Source organism: Cavia porcellus, unplaced genomic scaffold (genome assembly GCF_034190915.1).
Source record: "Cavia porcellus strain 051 isolate PalLab524CR breed Dunkin Hartley unplaced genomic scaffold, mCavPor4.1 scaffold_27, whole genome shotgun sequence".
Taxonomy (NCBI): Eukaryota; Metazoa; Chordata; class Mammalia; order Rodentia; family Caviidae; genus Cavia; species Cavia porcellus.
The window spans coordinates 10750621-10768218 of record NW_026947510.1 but is presented as its reverse complement, the minus strand read 5'-3'; the positions used below and the strand labels follow the sequence as shown (position 1 = coordinate 10768218).

Sequence of the window (17598 nt, the reverse complement as noted above, 5' to 3'; positions counted from 1 at the left end):
GTTTTGAATTCTTATATCATTTTTCATAATTTTTTAAGGTTTGGCTTTATTCTGTCTTGTTTTGTTGGTTTTTACTGTGTCTGATAGTATGGGCAGCTATTTTGAAGAAAATGAAACATTATGATAGCCATTGTTGATTTCCTGTCATCTTGTTTTGAAGTCCCATTATGCTTTCATTCTTTTGTTTTGATTGATTTATTCTTTTTTGTTTTATTTGATTTTACTTTATGTGATAGTATGGACAGCTCTTTTGAAGAAAACAGGAGACATTATGGTAGTCACTGCTGATTTCCTGCTGTCTTGTTTTGATGTCCTGTAATGCTTGCATTGTTTTGTTTTAATTGGTTTTGTTCTCTTTTGTTTTGTTTGACTTTGTTGTGTGTGATGGTATGGACAGCTATTTTGAAGAACATGAGAGGCACTGTGGTAGTCATTGTTGATTTCCTGCTGTCTTGTTTTGAAGTCCTATATCACTTGCATTGTTCTGTTCTGATTTGCTTTATTTTGTTTTGTGTTGTTTTGTTTTCTTTAAAATAAAAAGTATATTCATTTCTTTATGTAAAACATACTTATTTAGTATATTCTACATGTTCTAGACCCCAAGTATGTGGGAATAGGGAAAAACAGATGAAGTGTGTGTGTGTGTGTAAAAACTTCGATGTAATTGAAAGAGATTGATGATATACAAGTAAATGTATAAAGTACTTGGTGGTTGTAAATTCTACGGAAAACATAAAGCAAGGAAAAGAACAAGATGGTGGATCTCTGGGAGTTAGGGATATTATATTTTAAAAAATATTTGATCACACTAAAAGAAGAAATAGGTCTGTGATCACTAATTGTGAAACTATATGTCAACTTGTTTTGAATTAGACTGCTGCCTAAAATATTAATAAAGCACAGTTTGGGTGTGTCTGTGGATTACTGACATGTGGGTCAGCAAGCTGAGTGAGTGTTTAAGGGGAGCCCCACACTAGACTGCCTAGCACCAACTAATTGGTTTCTGAGTGCTCCCTTTCTGCAAGAGCTCCAGTTTTGGCCATTGACTTTGGGTATTGATTTAGTTTATTCAGCCTACAAATGCAGACTGGCACTGGTGACTCTACTTTGAGTTTCCAGATCTTTGAGGTTTGACCTTTGATCACTACTGGATCCTCTAGCTCTGCTGTGTGCAGACGCCATTTTGGATTTTACCACTTCTGGTATTTCCATGATTCTGGTCATAAACTGAACTGAATGAGCACTGAAACAAATTTCCCTATAAAGTCAACATCGAACCATATCATTGAATTTGTTTGGTGCTCTACTTGTGACCAGAATCATGGAAAGAAGCAAGTTTGTAACCGAAGTGTTTTCCCTCAGTCTTGAAATGGAAGATCATGAACACTAAAAGTTAAATTACTTGTGTCGACAGAGCTAGAAACTTTCCCCTAAGTTTAGTCTTCTTGTACAGACATTTTCTAATGTTTTTTCACTTTCTATACTTAGAGATAGCCCTAAAATCAGTTCTCATTTCAAATGCTAAATATAGGAATGGAATAATTGATAATTTTCAGTTATACTGATTCTTAGACTATGAATAAAGCTTTTAAATATTTTAGATGGCTTCACTTAGTCCTAAAGTTTTGATGATATTAAGAAACTTATTTTCAGCATGTTAAAAAGTCAAATGCCATGTCCAGAACTACACAGGATCAGTAATACAGTTCACTCAATAAATGTTTATTGATATCTTAAATTTTGATCAGAGAGAAATTATTTCTATGAAGCAATTAAGCATGAGACTATCTTGATTCAAAACATTTATTTATTGTATAATTTTGTTAGCATTTTCAGTCAAGTCCATCCTAACTTATCAAAGATTTTTTAATTTAGGAAAGGTTACTAAGATGATCATTATTTAAGTTCAATCACCAAATAATAAGGCAAATAAAATTAGATTTTCTATTATTAAACCACCTTGGTATCATGAGAATAAATGCTCCTGACTCTGATTTTAAAATGTGTAGGATTTATAGTGTGTGGAATTAATTAATTCATTGTAATTACAGTAACAAAATATGTATCATTGTCCTCCTGAGGAGAAATTAGATCATTTTTTATTTTTCTTGGTATAAAATGTTAGATTAGGACAAATTTTGCATCAGAATTTTGAAAGTGTTATTCCATTGTCTGCTGGTCTCCAGTGTTGTCACTGAGAATGTAATAGTTACTTATCTGATAATGTGTATTATACACCTGTCCTAACCTCTTTATGTAAAGTAACTCATTTCATCTTTGTAACAGCATTACAAAGTGCATACTATTATTGTTTTACCCATTGTGTATGTAAGGACATTGAGGCACAGAAAGGTTAATATCATGTCCCAAAATCTGTAACAGATATGAATCTAGATAGTCTTCCTTGAGATTCTTCCTCAACCACTGGATTTTACCACTTCTCAAGACAGTTTAATTTCTGACCCTGAGAGTCTGTGACCTATGGTTGGTCTGCTGTCTCCTGTTAGGCTTCACCTTCTAGTGTACAGGTATACTTCCACTGCTCAGTATATGACGTCTTCCTGAGGCTTCTCTGACACCATGGTGTGATAGGCAAATTCCCACAGGAATGCATCAGACCCAGAAAGTTAAGGAGTTTACAGCTCAGGAGACAGCCCTTAAAGATGAGCAACAAATGCTTTCCTTCTTTGCTCTGTGGGTGGCTGATCTGGAGATGTCTTCCATATGGTTACTTGGAAGGTAGCAAATGAGACTGGGCTTTATTTCCCAAGGAATGGGTCAACTGAAAAGTGTATTCTCTTTTTCCATCCCTCATACCTATTTCTGAGGATCTCTTCTCAAATAAGCTTCTTACTTGCAAGTCTTTGCCTCTGGCTTTGCTTGAAGCCAGCAGAGGTGCATTTGATACCAAAGTGGCAGTTAGCAGGCAGAGCCTTTGGAGCCCAATCACTTAGTCATTCCACAGCAGCAAGGGTCCCATTTGGTGTTATCGGTAGAGTGGTGAGAACCCTTGATATCAAGAGTGCTGAGAGTACCTTTGAGGTGGATAAGGGTGAGGTACAAGTTCAGATAGATAAGGGCTATGAAAAGTATCCATGACCCTTTCTATTACCATAGAAAGGGTCATGGATTCTGATAAAAGCTTGAGAAAGTAGCAGGCATAAAGTTACCTAAGTATCAACGCAAAGCACGTTCTGAATGCTGGAAGACCTCCATGGTCTCATCTCAAGAAGGTACAACTGCAAAACATTTTTACCTAGGATTTAAGTGTCAAGGGGAAAAGATACAGGGAGGACTGAATCTCCAGTCTTCAATACGCTTCAATGCACCCATCAAAGTCCCAGCAAAGGAGTGGGACTTTGAGAGCTGTTGGTATATTTCAAAGGATTAGCTGAAAATCCTGTCTCTTTGGGTTCCCTTAAATTCTCTGGAATGGAAAGCATAGTCTCTCCTTATTGATAAGAAAGCATCTTTTGGTCTGATATAGAACCATAGCACATGGCAGGACATTTGTCACTCATTCTTGTGCAAACTGAAAATGCAATATGCAATAGGAGCTGACAAAGAAATGTCAATCTTCCCTCAGGAACAGTCCAGAAGCACTTTCTATGAGGTACCTTAAAGAATTCCATGCATGTGGCACCCAAAGGAGTGTCCAATTTGATAATACATTGCTTTACTGGCTTGCTTTTCTGTTTTCCTTTCTCCAGTTTATCCCTGTTTGTCCCCGGGAATTATTTCTAAATAAAGTACATGCACACAAAGTCTTGTCTTGGTTTCCCTTTTGGAGAAGGCGGAGGACCTATGCTAAAATAGCCTATTGTTTGGATAATAAATTCCTTGGACTGATGTAATTTTCTTATTTTTTATGACAGTTTTGGAACCTTATTTCACTGACCTTGCATTTATTCTGTGGTATTTTCTGAGAATAAATTAGATATTCAACTCATTGAGTTTTTAATGTCTAATTTTTAATGGATGCATTCAAGCAATGTATTTTCTTGCTTTTTCTACAGTTCACAATTTGATATGTTCTTTTTGTTATTCTAAAATTTTTCTGAATTTAATTAAGATCACTTTTTTGACCTATGAATTATTTGAAAGTATATGTCTTAGTTATTTTTTACTCATCGCTGAGACAAAATGCCTGATGCCAAAATTTGGGAAAGGAAAGGTTTATTTTTTACAGCTTTTGGAGGTTGTAGTCTATACTCAGTTGGCTCCAAGGCAGGGTGGCATAGCAGGGCCACAATTCATGGCAGCTGCAAACAGCAAGGCAGACACGGGCAAGAGAGAGAGACACACCTTTTTCCTGTCATTACCTTGTATGCTGGCTCCACCTCTAGGTGGGTGTAGCACTGACACCATCAACCTAGAACCAATCACAAATGCACAGTGTAAACACATGAGGCTTGGGCACCACTGATATAAACCATGACAGTGTACATAAGTACAAGGATAGTTTTATTAATCTCTAAGGAATTAGTATATAATTTTCCTGATTTGTGATCAGAGAGTGTGATTGCTATAATTATGTAGGACTTGTTAGAGCATATTTTATGGTTAACTTAGCAATGATGTTTGAATGTATCATTTAATCTACTTTTTAAATTCACTTTGGTTTCCTCAAGAAAGAGAAAAAGGAGTGTTCAGTATATCAAATTTATTTTATATGATTTGAGATTATGTTGTTTGTTGTTCATAGAGATTTGGTACTTTTAGTTTCTACTTTGTGAATTGTGCCTTTTATTATTATGGAATGACTCTCGTTATTTGTAATGAAGCTTTCCACATCCATGTCTGTGTTGGCTGTGATTCAGTTTTCTTTTGTGTATGATATTTGCAGGCTAAAATTTTTAGTTTTTTGTGTTATTTGATTTAGTTTTATTTAACCTGTGAGTTTCTCTATTTTAACCAGTAAGATTTATATGCACTATGGTAACACATATATTTGAATTTATTTATATCATCTTTTTTCATTTTCTTCTTTTTTCTACCCTTTATCTCCTCCCTTCCTCTTCTGTTTCCATTGATTGAAATTATTTACCTTCATTTCTTTTTATTCACCACTCATTTAGGACTTACATATTTTTAGTAAATTTCTTAACACTTAACAAGTGTGTTGACTTCTCGGAAAATGGCAGAGTGATGAACAGCAGAGAAATGGTGTCTGATATTTGGGGTCCAGACACTATACCATAGCAATGTGAGGAAGAGAAGGAGGAGGGAAGTGGGTCCCTGGGACCCAGAAAGGATCCGAAGCAAAAACAGAGGCCAAAGGGGAGGGCAAAGAGAGAGACTTCAACACAGATGAATGAGGTGGCAAGTTGTGCTTTCTCTCTGAGCCTTGTCTCACAGGTGGCTTGAACCTGTAGATGAACAGTGAATACTGGGGATCCCAAGGTCCTCTGAAGAGAAATGCATCAGGGTAATGGAGCAGTGCATGTAGCAAACTACAGTGCCTGGTGAGTTATTTGAATTCAGATGTTCCCCAAGAGAAGGATGACTTACTGGTAGCTATTTTAGAGAGGGGCCAACTGAGCTGAAAATTCAGACTATCTGCAAGCTGGCTCTACCAGCAGCTCCCAGTATCAGGCTCAGGTAGCACTGAGTTAAAGTTGAAAGTGAAAGTCAACAGCAAAGTGAAGAGTTCAAGCCAGACAGCAGCCAAGTTCAAGCTGGCAAGAGGCACATGGAGTGTTACAAGCTGAACAAATCATGTTCTAGTCACACTGTTTAGTTCAGAAACCTGCCTAAACTTCAATGGAACTAAATGTACAGGTTTGCTGGGAATATCCACTACATGACTAAATCTGTTGCTAGCTTGTTGGAGTTTATCAACATGGATCTGGGTTTTTTCTATCAATAATAGCAGAGACATTCCCTAAAGTAGACAATTTTTCTTTTTTGTTGTTTTTATTTTTTCTTGATGATTTTATTTTTATTTGAATGTGAATATTGCTTCTAGTTGTTTTGTTGTTGTTCTGTTCTTGTCGTATTTCTTTCTTCTCACTTTCCCTCCTCTCTTCTTCACCAGTTTCCCAAAGTTCATGCAATCATTAGTTGTTCTCCAGGCTTGCTTCTATCTCTTCCTTTTCTGTTCTCTGTTTTTTTCTTCAAAATTTTTAAAGTTTTCTACCATGAGGGTAAAATCACCACCTTGAGGGCATATTTACTGTATAAAATTTTCTGGTTTGCTTTCAATTTTGATATATAAGAGTAGTGTCTTGTTCATATGGATAACAATGGCAAATTTGCTACCATAGTTTGCCATTTCTGTGTTTGATGTTATTGTTATTCCTGATTGTACTATGTTAGCTAGGGTGACATAATTGTTCTCATCAGAGAGTGAGATTGCTTGAGGGTCAAAACACTAGTACAGGCCAGTGCCAAAAAACCAGGAGCTAGGACAGGTAGGCAGCAACTTCTCATCCCCAATAAGTTGAACTCTTGAAATAGACTTTTTTCTGAGTAGTGATTTTCTAAGGATTCTCAGTACTAGCACAAAGCTACCTTCCATAAGCAATTTACAAACATCAGCTCAGGAAGTAAGCTAAAAATAGAAGATACAGGAGCTACTGAAGCAAAATGCAACCTCAGACTTCCAGGTGGCCAAAGGCAAACCCAGGGGGGCAATGAGTTGGAACAACTCAAAAGCTACCCTCCTGGGCTCTCTGAGGTTGGAATAGCAGAAATAACAAAGAAGATGAATGAAGCTTCAGGGAAAGTCAAGTCAGAATAATTTCTAAGATAGCTAAATAAATGTTTACTGTAATGAAGAACATGGCTAGTGACTGTAGAGCATGTACAGATAAAAAAAAATAGAGAAGGTTAGGAAAATGATGGGCATCATCAACAGCCAACTTAGGAAAGAAATAGAATCCATGAAACAGATTCAAACAGATCCAGGAGATTCAAAATTCCATGAAAGTATACACAACAGAATGAGTCAATGTGTGGGCAGAATATCAGACAGAGAATACAAGATTGTGGTTAGGAATCATGGAAAGAAAGATTTCTTCAAATTACCAAGTGCCTATGAAAAACCAATCCAACAGTTGCTAAATGCTACAAAGAATAACATAAACTTGATCAGAGTCAATGAAGAAGCATGAGACAATGCAAATGATATAGAAAACCTATTCATAGAAGTAATGGCAGAAAACTTCCCAAGCATGTAAAAAGAATTTGACCTACAGATAAGAGAGGCACATAGAATTCCATTAGCCATGATAAAAAAAATCTACACCAAGGTATGGAATAGTCAGGATTTCAGAATTTCAACAAAAGAAGCAATAATGAAAACCCTTAAGAATTACAGCACACTTCTCAGCACAAACCTTCAAGCCAAGGAGAGCTTGAGGTGATGTATTTCAAACCTTAAAAGAAAACAAGCTCCAATACAGATTGATGTACCACCCAAAGCTATATTTCAAAATTGATGAGAGGATAAGCCTTCCATGACAAAGAATATCTGAGGATTCATGACTACAAAACCAGCACTCCAAAACATTCTGAAGATTATTTTTATAAAGAGATTTTTAAAAATCTACAACTCCATGAAACCCAACAGCATAGATTCCATAGGCAAGGAAAGTAATTAAACAGAGAAGAAAAAAAGGGAGCCAATTACAGAAAACTAGTTTGACAAGGATGTCAATACATATCAGTTATAACCATCAATGTAAATAGTTTCAATTCATCAATCAAAAGAGACAGATTGGAAGAATGAATCAAGAAGCAAGATCCAACAATATGCTGCATACAAGAAACACATTTAATTAAAAAAGAAAGTGATAGAAAGATCCCCCTTTAATAAATTGTGTGGAAAAAAACTAGCTTTCCACATTAAGATTAAATTAAACCCATGTCTTTCACCATGCTCTAAACTAAAATTAAAATGAATTAAAGATCTAAATATAGAAACAAAAATGCTAACTCTACCAGAGAGAATATACAGAACTCTTGGAGACATCAGTTTAGGCAAAGACTTAAGGAACAAAGCTCCAGTTGAACATGAAATACCACAAAGAATCAAAACTGGGATCTCATCATATTAAAAAAATTTGCATAGTAAAAGAAACCACCAATACAGTGAAGAGACAACTGACAGAATGGGAAACATTTTTGCCAACTATTCCTCAGAGGACTAATATCTAGAATAAAGAACTTGAAAAAAAAAATCAGACTCCCTAGATTTAAAGACTCCATGTAAAAATTGGCATCTGAAATAAACACTTCTCAGATGTAGAAGTAGAAATAGCAAATACATGCATGAAAAAATGTTCAACATCATTGGTCATTGGAGAGATGCAAATTATGATGCCAGTTTTCAGAGATGCCAGGATTTCATCTCCATAAACTGGCTATTATCAAGAAATCAACCAGCTGGGTGTGGTGGAACATGTCTATAATTCCAGCACTTGAGAGGCTGAGGCAGGAGAGTTGCTGTGAGTTCAAGGTCAGCCTGGGCTACACAGTGAGTTCAAAGCCAGGATGAACTGCATAGTGAAATCCTGTTCAACCAATAACAAATGCTGTTGGGGCTGAGCCATAAAAGGAACCCTTCTCCACTGTTGGTGGGAGTGTAGACTGGTACAATCACTACGGAAATCAGTGCGGCAATTCCTCAAAAAACCAGAAGTCCCATTTGACCCAGAAATTCTCCTTCTTTGTAGCTTCCAAAAAGAATTAAAAGCAACATACCATAGCAATATATGCTCAGCTTTTGTTCTTAGGGGCCCAGTTCATAATAGCCAAATCTGAGAAACAGCCTAAATGCTCATCAGTTGAAAAGTTGGTAAAGATGATGTGAAGTTTTTTTTTTTTTGTATACAAAGGAGTAATTCTCTGCCATAAAGAATGATAAGCTTGAGATCTTTCTATATAAATAGATTCATCTTGAGACCATAGTCTAAGGTGAAATAAACTAGATACACATTTTAAAATACTGCATTGAACCAGCTATTTCTAAGAGGACAATATGTAATTTATTAACTAGTGATTTCTTGCTGTTTATTTTTTAAATTATGTATTATTTCTACCCTTTTTGTGTTTTGTTTTTTCTCTTTGTACAAAATTAAAAAACTAAAATACTGTATTGTTTCTCTGATGTGAGAAACTGAAAACATAAATAAGGATCAATATATAATAGATATTGTGAATTGGGAAGAAAATATTCAAATGGGAAGGGGGATTAAGAAGTGGGAAGAGGGAAAGTAAGGAAAGGAAAAGAAAAAATGAAAGAATAGAGGTAAAAATATAAACAAAGTTTTTGTTAATAAAAGGGAAAAGGTGTTGAGGGTAATGGAGGATAATGGAGAAAAACAGAAGAAGCAAAATATATCATGTACAGGTACAAATTCTTTATGATGAATGTGATTTTTATGTATATCTAAAATTCAAGAAAGAGTGAGAGCAAGAGTGAGGGAGGGAGAGAGAGACTGTCACACGTGCTCTGAATCAGATTTAGTACAGGACACAGAAATTTTCAAGATTTCCACAGAATCAAACACAAAAGAGTACAATAGATCTGTCTGCAGACTAGAAAGATTAAGAATCCAGTAGAGAGCCTGGAGCCCATGGCAATGGCCCCTCTGGGTCCAAAACAGGAGGCCAAGACATCTGTGCTGGAAGACTAGAGGGTGTGCACCTAAAGCCAGTAGCCCCTGCTGGAGGCTAGAGGGGCTGCATCAGGGAAGCTAGGCAAAGACCAGAGCTCCTCTGGAGAAAACAGCAGTCATCCTTGGTGAAGGTGAGGAAAATCACCTGCAGTGAAGGCCCTTCAAATAAGACAAATTGAAATCCTTCCCTCCCATTCTCCTTTTATGTTGTTTTGACAACTATACTGATTTCAAATAAACTGGGCATTCCTACTCCAGTTGAAAATTAATTAATCACTACAACATCCTAGCCCTCCTAATCTACAAATCTATATTTCATGTTGCTATATTCAATACTTTAGGTAATTTTAACGCAATAGTACTTGTGTACCTAAACCTAGAAAAGACATGATAAAAATACTTAGGTAATAGGAATGTCCCAGCTCCATTATAATTTTGTGGAATCATGATCATATATATGATTCATTGCTGACTTAAATATTGCTATACAGTTGATGACTGAACTTGATTTATGTTTTGTGGTTGGGCTATTAGCCGTTACTTTATTCAGGAGACATATGCAAGGATTACATATAGGGAATTATTAAATATTTTACATGTAAAAAAATAATTATATTTATGAAAATTATCTTGATTTTGTATACAATTTTGGGGTTAAAACACTGCATATAGCGTTTTGTTTATTTTAAGTCTAATATTGCTGAGGTGAAGTTGGAAGCAAGATTAATTTCTATCTACTTTTTCTGTCTGCATACTTTTATGATTCTTCCCATATCTTTGAATAACCTCTGGAACAGGATAAGTCATGAAGTTTGCTGTTAATTAATACAATTTTCCATAGTGCCACTAAAACAAGTGCCACAAAATACGTTCAGACAATGGGAGCATGAAATAAAACAGATCATCATATTTCTTTGTCTTGGGAAAGTTTTCTTTTATTATATCCTTCAATATTTTTAGTATTTCATTTTCATAATTTTAAAAATTACCTAACATCTACTTGTTATTCACTGAATATCAGTCTTTATGATATATACAAGTTTTTCTTTATCAATATATTTTTCTTATCCCTTTCCTTTCTATGTGTGTGTGTTTTGCTAATTGTCAACAATCTAATTTCTGTTATACTGGTTCAGATTCTTGTTGTATAAGTTCTGCTTCTTACACTTCTAAGATAATTTTTTGCAATGATTTTTTTTTGTTTTTACTATTGTTAGATCAGTTTTCATCAAGAGATCACCTTACTATCTTGTCTTGAAGTTCTTTCTTTCAGTTCTTCTTTAGATTCTCCCATTACAGTGTTTTAAAATAATCATTTTTCTTGGAAAACATGAAATGGTTGTTGCTTAAATATTTTTGCAATTTTCCTAAAGAAATTATCATTCTAACATATTATTTACTTATTATTTTATTGGCTACCTCCCTTTCCTTTTAACATGTATTTTGCAGAACTTTTGCATAGTTTTTCTTCCTTATTTTGAAAGAATGCATGTCTGTTTTTACTACTTGCCAGGAATATTATAAATGGAAGAACTGTGGAAGTTCTTTGTCTTATTGAACTTTAGTTTTACATTATGGACTTGCTCTTGGATAGTTTTTTGTTCAGTTACTTATTTGCATATAGTTTGAATTGTTTGGAATTAAGAGGTAGGAAAAAACAGTTGGGGAGAAAAATATGGCGGATTTGGTATATTATCTCTGCATTTCCCACCTCCACTCTGCAGTCTACTGAAACAACTGGGCTTCTGCCTGACCTTAGAGGTTCTGGAATTAGCATGCTTGGGAGAAGCCGATGGCTCAAAGGCTATCACAATCAAGCTAAACAAGGTTGACTGGCTTATGAAGCATCCAGAAATTAGTAAAGCACACTTCTGGGTGTGACTCTGTGGGTCATGGAGGCATGACCTTGTTTACTGTATCTGGTATCTGGCTCCTTTCTCTCTGTGTTGTTCTCTCTGCCTTCAGTTTACCTTGAAGTGAGCAGTTTGCTTCACCATTCCTTCCTGCCATGATGTTTCTATCTTGGAGCTAGACAATCATGGATTTGATCCTTTGAAACTGTAAGTCAAATTAAACTGCTCCTCCTTTAAATTATGCATGTCAGGTATTGTAATCCAGAGTTGGGAAAGCTGACCAAGACAGAGACTTTTGTTCATTTATGTAGGATAGGGACTTAATTTTCTGTGACTTTAATCAATAACTAAACATTCTCTTTCTCATATTAGCATTAACTTTAGGTCATTCACTATCCCAGCCAAAAAAAAAAAAAATCTCTGTTCATTGAAAACAGAAGTATTCAGCGCTATCTCTCTTTGAGCCCCACAGCCCTGCCATGCACCCTGATAGTTACCTATTTTTATTTCAGTCTTCCCTTGTCTTTTGTTTTTCCAACTTCTTTCTTACAACTCTAAGGTCATAAACAAAGGAATTGTCTCAAGACAATTTGGGCTTCTTTTTCAACTGGTTTACCTTTGAAGGCATTCTTAGGAGTTTCTTGCATGGAATTATGATTATTTTATAGTTTCAGGATAAATATTTTTCATTTCTCTTTTCAGTTCTTTATGATCTTTTAAGGGGATTTCAGAGAGAGGAGTTTGGGAGGTTTAGGAGTTGTATACATTAAACATCTGTTTTGCAAAGTGAATAATAACTCTTTAGTTTTACCTGTAATTTTAGTCATACTACTATTAAAATTAAAAGCGCTTTATATATGAAATGACTTCTCTTTTGTATTTAACTAACAGTGGGAAAAGTATGTAATAAGATATATTTGAAGAGGTGTCCCTCATACAAGGTCACTGATTTCTTTAATATATTTCTACTTTGATTTATGTCTTACGATTTATTGAAAATACGTAGCCTTGTTTATTCTTATGAATTTCCTCTCTAAGGAATAGTTTAATGTTATAAAAGTACTGTTGTTCTGAAATCCTCACATATCTTTAATATTAAAAAAATCAATCAGGGAGCCTGGAAATATCAGATACCATCCTTTCTAGATGCAAAGGTAAATATGCCACACAAATAAAGGAAAAGAGAATTTGATGCTTTAGTTTTCTGTATTTCTCCCAACATCTTTCCTTTTCTTCTGTTGAGGATCCTTATTCACAGATGCCACTGAGGTAAATATGGATATAGATAGAGGTATGTAGATATCTCAAGAGGTGATCAAAATATACAGTGATTGTTTAGATTTTAAAAATTTATTACTAGACATGTTGCCACTGGTTACCCTCAGAAGACTCCATCTAGCTTTGAACACACTTATCCCATGCTTCTTATCCTTTTCTGAAGCAGTTCTGGAAATTTTCTTTTGGTCTCTATGAATAAAAAAATTATGAATAAAAAATGTGTTGAATGCTTCTGTTGAGTTGCATCCCAGCAAAAAGCAGGATCATATAAACATCACAGTGTGTCCTTTCCACCTTATCCACTTGATCTGGCACCATGTGACTGCTGGCTGTCCTCCAAAGTGAAAATGAACATGAAAAGGAAATGTTTTGAGTGGATTCAGGACATAAAGTTGGCCAGGAGGGCACAAAACAAGACACAAAAGAGGACTCCCAGAACTGCTTTAGAAAGTGGCAAGAATGATAAGTTCATATGAAGTGCCAGAAGTATTTTGTTGGGTATTATTGGCAATATATTTTTCACTGTAATAAAAGGTTTAGGGCTGGGGATTTAGCTCAGCAGCATAAGTGCTGCCTGGCAAGTACACGATTGTGAGTTCGATCCACAGTACCTATATGTAAATATATATGTACACATACACATATACACACATATATATATATATGTATATATATATATTTACTTGTAATAAAATGTTTAGAATTTGAATATCATTCTATTTTTAACCACATCTTTTATAGCTATATACACATAGGATGTACAAAAATGTAGATAGTAGACACGATATTTTGGAGTCATCTTCACGAATCCTCAGGTCGATGACTATGGAAATCTTACAGATTTGTATCTTTGCCCTGAATCATCTTTTCATTTTTTACTGTAGTTTTGTTCAAAAATCATTTGCTTCTACTATATACAACTTTATGCCAAAAAACAGAAACATCTTCAACTTTCAGAAAGAGTTTCAACTACTCAGATATATTTAATTCAATGAAACTTCTCAGTCACTTTTTTATTTTAAAAAAAGATTAAGATAAAAGAGGACATAACCAAACAGGTCAGAACAGAACAATTTAAGCAACATAGTGTTTCACCACAAGAAAACCTGATATAGTAGTAGCTATCATAGTGTCTCTTTCCTTGAAATATTTGAGTATACCTTCATATACTATACTACCAAACATAACAAAAAGGTATAAAAACATTCAAGGGAATGAAAGTATTACAAGGTATTCAGAACCAACGAACAGTAAATGAACAATGGTTACTATATTATCTCCTTGTCCATAAAATTTTGTTTATATTATCACATATAATAAAATACAATAAGATACAACATGATAAAACCAATGGAGACAGAAGAACAACAGCTTGACGGGACTTCAAATCAAGATGATATTAAATCAGCATTAGATATTATAATGTCTTATTTTCTTCAAAATAGCTGTTCATACCATCACAGACAATAAAATCAAACAACCCAGAATAAAACCATTCCAACTAATGAATGAGAACATGATAAGCAATTCAAAGCAATATACTGGGGAATCAAGATTACCACATACTTTTATGTATTCTTACATTTCTTACACTAGGGAGCCTATTCAGTATTTATACATGTGAGTTAGATTCATTTCACTTATGAGTATGGTCTCAAGCTGTGTCCATTTATTTATAAAGATCTCAATGTGATCATTTTTATAGCTGAGTAGTACTCCATTGTATAAAAATACCACAACTTTTTTATTCATTCCTCAGTTGATGGACACTTACGTTGTTTCCAAGACCTAACTATTACAAATTGTGCTGCTATAAACATGGGTGCACATATATCACTGTGGTATAATGTTTGCTTCTGGGAATATGCCTGGAAATGGAATAGCTGGAACAAATGGGACCTCCAATCCCAGATTTCTGAGAAGACTGACCTCCACAATGGTTGCACCAGTCTACACTCCCACCAAAAGTGCAAGAGAGTTCCATAGCCTCTCCAGCATTTGTTGATGGTTTTCTTGATCCTGGCCATTCTTTCAGGAGTGAGATGGAATCTCAGTGTGGTTTTAATTTGCATTTCTCTAATGAAAATGATGATAAACATTTTTTAAGATATTATTTGCAATTTTTATTTCTTCATCTGAGAACTGTGTATTCATCCCAGATGCCCATTTGTGGATTGGATCTTTGAATTTTGGGGGTCTGATTTTTAAAAATTCTTTGTATGTTTTGGGCAGAAGTCCGTTGTCTGAGGGACAGTTCACTAAGATTTTTTTTGCAGTTTGTGAGTTTTCTTTTTACTATGCTGGAGATTTCTTTTGATGTGAAGAAACTTTTTAATAAGATGTGATCCCAGTTACTGATTCTGGGGAGTATTTCTCATGCGGTTTGATTCCTGTTCATGAATTCTCTACCTACTCCTATGTCTTCAAGGTTTTTTACCCACTTTGTCTTCCAATAGATTTAGTGTTTCTGTTTTAATATTCAGATCTTTGGTCCATTTAGACTTTAATTTAGTATATGGTGATAGGCATGGGTCTAGTTTTAGTTTTCAGTATATGGAGAGCCAGTTTTTCTAACACTGTATATTAAAGAGACTGTCCTTCTTCCAGTGAACATATTTGGCCCCTTTATCAAAGATAAGGTGATTGACTGCGTTTTTAGTTGTGGTTGTATCTTCTAATCTATTCCACTGGTCTTCAGCTCTGTTTTGATTCCAGTGCCATGTTTATAGTTGCTTTGTAGTATAACTTTAAGTCAGGGATCGTGATGCTTCCTGCCTTGCCTTTGCTGCTTAGAACTGTCTTTGCTATTCTAGGCCTCTTCTTGTTCAAGATGAATTTTAGGAGTGATTACTTGAGTTCTGTGAGGTATGTTGATGGTATTTTTATTGGGATTGCATTGAATCTGTATAACAGTTTTGGGAGAATGATCATTTTCACAATATTTATTTGTTCAATCCATGAGCACGGGATGTCTTTCCATTTTCTGAGATCCTCTTCAATTTCTTTTTTCAGTGTATTATAATTTTTCCCATATAGATCTTTTATTTCTTTTGTGAGATTAATTCCTAACTATTTCATTTTTTTGGATGTTAGTGTGAAAGATGTGGCTTCTCTTACTTCTCTCTCTGTGATTTTGTTGTTAGTGTATAGGAATGCTATTGGTTTTTGAGTTTTGATTTTGTATCCAGCTACATTGCTGAATTTATTTATTATATTTAGGAGACTTTCAATGGAATTTTGGGGGTCTTCTATGTAAAATATCATGCCACCCACAAATAATGATAATTTAACTTCTTTTCATATCTTTACCCCTTTTATTTTTCTCTCTTGTCTAATTTCTCTGGCTAGTATATCCAGTACTGTATTGAATGCGAGCTGTGATAAGGGACATCCTTGTTTTGTGCCTGATTTTAAGGTAAAGGCCTTCAGTTTTTGGTCATTTAGTATGATACTGGCTGTTGGTTTGTCATAGATGGCCTTTATCATATTGAGGTAAAGACCACTAATTCCAATTTTCTGTAAGATTATTATCATGAATGAATGTTGGACCTTATCAAAAGCTTTTTATGCATCTATAGAAATGATCATGTAATTCTTACTTTTGGTTTATAGATATGGTGGATTACACTTATTGATTTACGTATGTTGAACGATCCTGCAAGCCTGGGATGAATCCCAATTGGTCATGGTGTGTAAACTTCTTGATGATTTGCAGCATCCTGTTTGTCAATATTTTATTGAGGATTTTTGTTTCTGTGTTCATGAGGGAAATTGGCCTGTAGTTCTCTTTTTCAGTTGAGTTTTTCTCAGGTTTTAGAGTAATATTTGCTTCCAAGAGTGACTTAGGAAGAATTGCTTCCCTTTTGATTTCATTGAAGATTTTGAGGAGTGTCGGCATTAGGTCTTCTTTGTATTTCTTGTAGAATTCCGCAGTGACTCCATCTGGGCCTGGGCTCTTCTTTGTAGGTGAGGACTTAATTACATTTTCAATTTCACTAATAGAAATTGGGTTACTCAGAAGTTTTACATCTTCTTGACCTAGCTTTGGTACTTCATATGTTTCTAGGAATCTCTCATTTCTTCTGTGTTATCATACCTATGAAAGTAGAGGTTTTCAAAATAGGTGTTGATAATCTGTATTTCTATAGGGTCTGTAGTAATTTCACCTTTTTCATTCATTGTCGCATGAATTTGAGCTTTTTCTTCCCTTTTTTAATAAGGTTGGCTAGGGGCTTATCAATTCTATTGGTTCTTTCAAAGAACCAACTCTTTGATTCATTGATTCTTTGGATTGTTTTCTTAGTCTCTATTGCATTAATTTCTGCTCTGATTTTATAATTTCCTCCCTTCTTTTGTCTTTGGCCTTGACTTGCTCTTGTTTTCCTAGATGTTTGAGTTGTAACCTCAGGTTATTTATTTGTATTCGTTCTGTTTTCCTGATGTGGGAACTCAGTGCAATACATTTTCCTCTGAGGACCACTTTCATTGCATCCCACAGATTCCAGTAAGTTGTTATTTTATTTTCGTTTGCTTGTAGGTATTGTTTAATTTCTTCTTTAATTTCCCCTGTGACCTACTGATTGCTCAAGAGTGTGTTATTCAATTTCCATGTGGTTATGTGATTTTTGCAGTTTCTTTTATCATTAATTTCTAATTTCATGGCGCTATGATCTGATAACATGCATGCGATAATTTCAATTCTTTTGCATTTATTTAAATATGTTCTGTGGTCTAATATATGGTCTATTTTAGAGAATGTCCCATGTACCACTGAGAAGAATTTATATTCTGATGTTGTTGGATGGAACACTCTGCATATGTCTATCAAGTCCATTTGTTCACAG

At 34.8% G+C, this 17598-nt stretch overlaps 1 protein-coding gene across 2 annotated transcripts in view; it reads left to right on the top strand.

The window, feature by feature from the left end:
- Window positions 1-17598, top strand: part of LOC134473484 (endogenous retrovirus group K member 5 Gag polyprotein-like) — a 97741-nt gene that overhangs the window by 69982 nt on the left and 10161 nt on the right. Inside the window, exon 2 of one of the 2 annotated variants that reach the window (XR_010043731.1) lies at window positions 1-17598. This exon is cut by the window's left edge and continues 13064 nt beyond it. The gene's annotated coding sequence lies outside the window, so the exon portion shown is untranslated. The other variant, XM_063237879.1, reaches the window with a different exon arrangement.